The following is a 7,348-nucleotide window of genomic DNA, read 5'->3' as shown; positions in this document are numbered from 1 at the left end:
ATGTGTCATCCGGACCGTCACCGATGGCTCCCGCTGATGTGTCGTGTGGTGTTTCTTGGTTGGCCCATATGTCAGTTAAATGTGTAATATAATAGAAGTTAAAAATAAAAGGAGGACACGCCAGAAATTTCGAGCGCGTGCGTGGACATGGGAAATTTTAAGTCGCCGACGCGGCCCGTGGCAAAATTTTGGAGCCAGCCTATTTAACCCACGATCCATCCCCATCTAACCCTAATCCCCATTCTCTCCTCCGTTTCCTCAGCTGCCACAATTGCCCACTCCTGATTCCGGCGATTCCGGCAGCTATTGCCGGCGCGGTGCACACCGCCGAGCTCGGCTCGCTCGGCTCCGTCCTCCCCCCAGCAAGATTTTCCCTTCCCGGCCTCTACCGCTCGCCCAAATCCCACACCCGTGCTAGGGTTTCGGCCTCTGGCATCGCCTTCGTTATTGGCGCATCTCCGACGGCCTCTGGCGGCCCTTCTCCACCGTCTTTAGCTCCCCCACGTGCGCCCTCGCCTTCTGATGTTCCATCTCGAGCAGGGCGGCGCGGAGGATCTTCTCCCGCAGGATCCATGGTGGTAGCGCACCCTGCAGCCGCCGGTCCGGGAGGAGGGCAGACACTGCGTCCTTGTCCTGCTCGATGACGGTTGCGGCGAACACCGGTGCTGCTCCTCATTCTCGACCTTCAAGGAGGAGCACTGGTACAGCAGAAGGATGCCCTGCCCCTGAACAATGGCCATGGCGCCAGGTAAGGTTGTGCCGCCGTGCCTATATTTCCTGGAGTAAACAATTTGATGGGCCAGATTGCTTGTGCTAGATGTGGTTAGTCTGTAGTGGTCATCTTGTTAACATATACATATTAAATTAACATATACAATTCAATCAAAAAAAATCATATACAAACCATTTTTTTCTTAAAAAATCTATATTGTTAGAAGAGTGTTCAAAGATTTACTTATTCAAATAGAATAGATCATGAAGAAATGCTAATGCCAATTATATTTAGAAAAAACTTACCAATTAATTGGCAATACATTAATCATAGCTGCAGCCTGCAGTACAGAGTTATTGATATTTATCCGAGGCTACAGCTGTAGCCTACACAATCTTAATACACACATAGGAGAAGAGAACTTGAAGGGGAGAAATTCTGAACCATAGTTGTAGCTGGATATAAAGATAAAAAATAACATATATGATATAGACTTAGGACCTGTTCTACAACCAGCACTCAACAATTTACAGGTAACACAAACACGCACAAGACTTCGCTGAATAATTTGAAGCACTGGAGATAACATACGAAGCAACAAAATGATGTCTTTTGGTTACTTGGTGTACTTGGCTGTACTATTTATTAGGGTTGATTTCTGTGCTACTAATGACTACTGCCTTCTCCACCCATCCAATGGTGTACAGGACGTCCTCCTCCTTGATGCGGCTGTCCCCAACGAGCTCTCTTTGCCGGAGGAGGTGGAGCAGCATGTCCAGCACCCCCTTGGCCTCCTATCCTGCAGCACATGGACGAGCTCACTGACGGCTGCGTTCTGCCCTCCTAGTGTGGTGAGCTTCTCCCATCTCCCCCCTTTACGCCCAAATCTGGATGATACCTGCAATCTAAATACGAATCATGTTTTTGTTCATTTTAGTGGTGAATTCAATTGCTTAGATGAACATGTGAGGTTGGTTAGTTGCTGATGCTTATCTGGATCTGGTTCTCTTGCACTGTCACACATAATTTAATCAAGGCAAGCTAATGTTAATCCATAGTATGATATAGCTAAAAAATCTAAGATGTACAGGTCTTCATGTTGCTTTGGTACAGATCTTTTGGGAGTTAATTTGGTAACTTCAACCTGTTAGATATAAATTCAGCTGTGACTCTATATCTTGCCAGAATCGACTTGTTTTGCAGATACGTGTATGTAGTACTTGAGAAAAACCTAATTATTTAACTGAAACACTGTCTAATTATTAATTGGAAATAACTATAAATTTGGATGTCATAAAAAATGCATAAATATCAAGAAACCACACACATTGTCAGAATATGCAAGCCGTTTATCTGGATTATGTATCACGCTAAGTAATCGTATATATGTAGCGCAGCATCCATGTGTTAGTATGTCTGATTTCTTAGATATACACATATTAAAAGGAAAATAATATATTCGGATTTCAACTTAGTTTTGGCATGTTTAACTTGCATGGATTTATAAATTGTAGTTTAGCCGTGTCTGTCGTTATGTTGATGTGACTTTTCTGATCAGTTCAAGTGTTGAGAGTTGCAAAATTGGAATTAACCTTCTCTCTTGATGCCCAAAAACATCCTTTTAATGCTACAGGAATAGCTCCAGAGTTGGTGATGATCTTTAGCCTGGTAAGATAAGGTAGAAAAGTATGGTTAACCGGATGTTTAGCCTGGTGTGTGAATTAAAAAGAACTGAGAGATGATAAAACATTCATATATGTAGGTCAGATTCTATTACAAATATATGTAGGTCACTGTAATTGTATTTTCTCATTGAAAATGGAGAAAATGTACTACGTGATAAGTAGGCTGGAACTAAAAAATTGTTAGTCGATGTGTATTGCATATATCTTTTTGTTTGGATGCCAAAAATTATCTTCTTTCTGGCTTGATTAACTTCCTTTTTTCTGTCCAATCCATTTTGAATGAGATTACTACCAATAACAGATAGTATGGAGGGGGAAACAATGTTTTACTGTAATTACATTGTCTTCACTTAGATCAGTTATCTTCTAATGTCACCAGCAACTGTTTCTATGTTACCTCGCAGATTCACTCCATAGAAGACACTTGAAATATTGTGCAAATAACTAGCTACCATTATGAAGTGTGCATTATTTATTTGAGATATGACATATCATCCTAATTGCGTAGTTCCTAGAATTCATGTGTCACTGTATTGAATCCCTAGATGATCTCCTTGGACTAACATGCCAAAGTTAATCTTAGATATGGTGAACTATAAATTTATAATGATCAAAACTGTTTGTATTGATGTTAATTAAAGTGTGTACCAAGCATTTGATGGTTTGGGAACGAAGTATGAATATTGAATGCTATACAATCAGAATGTGTTATACTAACTTTTTAGGCCTTTTTAGCTAAATATGTAAGGGCAGGTAATGCCCGTCATATATTGAAGTGTGATACTACATAATATTTGTTGTATCTATAGTCGGACTATTTTTATATGTGTAATAATACATACAAAAACTGACTTCTACTTGATCCAATCCTTTGTCTTCTACACAATATATGTTGTATATGTAGTCGGACTATTTATATCTATAGGACTACCTTACAAATGTCTTTTCATCTAGATTAATCGTAAGCCACATATGCCAGATCTTTTTCTTGTGGAGTATCATATTAGATAGGACACATATTCCATCAAGACATAATCATCATGGAATTGTTTCATTTTTTTTTACCTTTTGAGATGAGAAACAATGGCTAGGTATTTTCATTAATGCACATTATTCAGTTGGGCTGCATTATCAAGTTTATTGTGGTGATTGTTTAAAATAAGAAAAACGGAGTTTACTTCCAACTCTATTGGTCTATGTATGGTCATCATTTCTTTTTGTTGCCACCAGTTGTTTCTTTTCACACCTTGGTTAATTTGTTGCACTACTTTGCATCCTGGGAGTGAAAAAATATAGAACTTGATAATGTGTAGTAAGCTACTTGTAGTTTAACCTACTGGCTGTAATATTTTATAACGCGACATATTTTTCATCATGTGGCAGATATTGGTTATGGGAGCATTTTCAACAAGAAAGACATGCGTTTTGACAACTTTGGCATGGATGGGTGGATTTGCTGCTTGGATGACCCCTAGTTGGTGTGTGGCTGCCTGATAAGAGTGGCCATCGCTTTGTGGGCGTGGTGCTGGTTGTAGAGTAGGATAGTGTTCTTCGGCACATGCTTGTAAAATTAATGTTTTTTGGGTCTTTTTTTCCGCTCCTGTAGAGGTGTATTTTTGGATATGTTGTAATTTTGTTTTTCTAATGACATGAGCATATACTTTCTGTCAAATTCTTATTGGTGTAAATTTTCCATGGAAAATGAGAGATGCGTGAATCTCTTGGACTGAAATTAGTGGGCCTTGAAATTAATGGGCTTAAATTATAATTGGGTTGATTACTATATGGGCCGCCACTCTTGGACATGGCTGGAATTTAGTGGGCCAAAACTTAGATGGGCTGATTACTACACAGGCTGCCATGTTAGATCCATGTCAGATGATGATGTGGCACGGAAGTTAACGCCGTTACAAGCACTATAGTCATGACGGTGAAGATCCGTCATGGTCGGTGACGGTTTTCAATGATCTGTCATGGAGTGTACGGTGGTCAAATTATGACGCGATATACATGACGGATTTTAAATCCGTCACACATACCTTTGCATGACAGTTTTGTAGAGGTCTGTGACGGACTAAAACTGTCATGTATTAACAGGATTCTTGTAGTGAAAGTAGTTGTGGGCGTTGATTTTGTTCAATATGCTTACCGTTACTAGTCCAATCTTGATTCGGCGGCATTGTGGGATGAAGCGGCCCAGACCAACCTTACACGTACGCTTACGTGAGACCGGTTCCACGGACTGACATGCACTACTTGCATAAGGTGGCTGGCAGGTGTCTGTCTCTGCCACTTTAGTCGGATCGGATTCGATGAAAAGGGTCCTTATGAAGGGTAAATAGCAATTGGCATATCACGTTGTGGTTTTTGCGTAGGTAAGAAACGTTCTTGCTAGAAACCCATAGCAGCCATGTAAAACATGCAAACAACAATTAGAGGACGTCTAACTTGTTTTTGCAGGGTATGCTATGTGATGTGATATGGCCAAGAAGAATGTGATGAATGATATGTGATGTATGAGATTGATCATGTTCTTGTAATAGGAATCACGACTTGCATGTCGATGAGTATGACAACCGGCAGGAGCCATAGGAGTTGTCTTAATTTTTTTATGACCTGCGTGTCAACATAAACGTCATGTAATTACTTTACTTTATTGCTATCCGTTAGCTGTAGTAGTAGAAGTAATAGTTGGCGAGACAACTTCATGAAGACACGATGATGGAGATCATGATGATGGAGATCATGGTGTCATGCCGGTGACGATGATGATCATGGAGCCCCGAAGATGGAGTTCAAAAGGAGCAATATGATATTGGCCATATCATGTCACTATTTGATTGCATGTGATGTTTATCATGTTTTTGCATCTTATTTGCTTAGAATGACGGTAGTAAATAAGATGATCCCTCATTAAAATTTCAAGAAAGTGTTCCCCCTAACTGTGCACCGTTGCGAAAGTTCGTCGTTTCAAAGCACCACGTGATGATCGAGTGTGATAGATTCTTACGTTCGAATATAACGGGTGTTGACGAGCCTAGAATGTACAGACATGGCCTCGGAACACATGCGAAACACTTAGGTTAACTTGACGAGCCTAGCATGTACAGACATGGCCTCGGAACACAAGAGACCGAAAGGTCGAGCATGAGTCGTATGGTAGATACGATCAACATGAAGATGTTCACCGATGTTGACTAGTCCGTCTCACGTGATGATCGGACACGGCCTAGTTAACTCGGATCATGTAATCACTTGGATGACTAGAGGGATGTCTATCTGAGTGGGAGTTCATAAGATGAACTTAATTATCCTGAACATAGTCAAAAGGTCTTCGCAAATTATGTCGTAGCTCGCGCTTCAGTTCTACTGTTTAGATATGTTCCTAGAGAAAATTTAGTTGAAAGTTGATAGTAGAAATTATGCAGACAGTAAAAGGCTTATGTCCTTAATGCACCGCTCAGTGTGCTGAACCTCGAACGTTGTCTGTGGATGTTGCGAACATCTGACATACACATTTTGATAACTACGTGATAGTTCAGTTAAACGGTTTAGAGTTGAGGCACCGAAGACGTTTTAAAACTTCGCGAAACATATGAGATGTTTCGATGGCTGAAATTGGGATTTCAGGCTCGTGCCCACGTCAAGAGGTATAAGACCTCCAACGATTTTCTTAGCCTGCAAACTAAGGGAGAAAAGCTCAATTGTTGAGCTTGTGCTCAGATTGTCTGAGTACAACAATCGCTTGAATCGAGTGGGAGTTGATCTTCCAGATGAAATAGTGATGGTTCTCCGAAGTCATTACCACCAAGCTGCTAGAGCTTCGTGATGAACTATAATATATCAGGGACATATATGATGATCCTTGAGATATTCGCGATGTTTGACACCACAAAAGTAGAAATCAAGAAGGAGCATCAATTGTTGATGGTTGGTGAAACCACTAGTTTCAAGAAGGGCAAGGGCAAGAAGGGATACATCATGAAACGGCAAATCAGCTGCTGCTCTAGTGAAGAAACCCAAAGTTGAACCCAAGCCCGAGACTAAGTGCTTCTGTAATAAGGGGAACAGTCACTGAAGCAGAACCATCGTAGATACTTGGTAGATGAGAAGGCTGGCAAAGTCAACAGAAGTATATTGGATATGCATTATAATGTGTACTTTACTAGTACTCCTAGTAGCACCAGGGTATTAGATACCAGTTCGGTTGCTAAGTGTTAGTAACTCGAAACAAAAGGTTACGGAATAAACGGAGACTAGCTAAAAGGTGAGATGACGATATGTGTTGGAAGTATTTCCAAGGTTGATCAAATATCGTACGCTCCCTCTACCATCGAGATTGGTATTAAAACCTAAATAATTGTTATTTGGTGTTTGCGTTGAGCATAGACATGATTGGATTATATCTATCGCAATACGGTTATTCATTTAAGGAGAATAATGGTTACTCTATTTATTTGAATAATACCTTCAATGGTCTTGCACCTAAAATGAATGGTTTATTTAATCTCGATCGTAGTGATACACATGTTCATGCCAAAAGATATAAGATAGTAATGATAGTACCACCTACTTGTGGCACTGCCACTTAAGTCATATCGGTATAAAACGCATGAAGAAGCTCCATGTTGATGGATCTTCGGACTTACTCATTTTTGAAAGGATTGAGACATGCGAACCATGTTTGTTGGTAGATATGCATGAAGAAACTCTATACAGATGGATCATTTGGACTCACTTGATTTTGAATCACTTGAGACATGCAAATCATACCACATGGGCAAGATGACTAAAAGCCTCGTTTTTCAGTAAAATGGAACTACAAAGCAAATTGTTGGAAGTAATACATTTTGATGTGTGCAGTCCAATGAGTGCTGAGGCGTGTAGTGGATATCGTTATGTTCTTACTTCACAGATGATTTGAGTAGATGTTGAGTATATTTACTTGATG

The 7,348-nt window shown here is 40.2% G+C and overlaps 1 long non-coding RNA gene across 1 annotated transcript; it reads left to right on the top strand.

The window, feature by feature from the left end:
* The first annotated feature begins 863 nt into the window (after positions 1 to 863).
* LOC125538819 lies at positions 864 to 4,129 on the top strand. Its single transcript, XR_007296522.1, has 2 exons — positions 864 to 1,563; positions 3,781 to 4,129. It is a non-coding gene; the product is annotated as an uncharacterized LOC125538819 (long non-coding RNA).
* The last annotated feature ends 3,219 nt before the right edge of the window (positions 4,130 to 7,348 follow it).

Source organism: Triticum urartu, chromosome 1 (genome assembly GCF_003073215.2).
Source record: "Triticum urartu cultivar G1812 chromosome 1, Tu2.1, whole genome shotgun sequence".
NCBI lineage: Eukaryota > Viridiplantae > Streptophyta > Magnoliopsida > Poales > Poaceae > Triticum > Triticum urartu.
The sequence above is the reverse complement of the archived record's forward strand: the minus strand, read 5'-3'. Positions and strand labels throughout refer to the sequence as shown.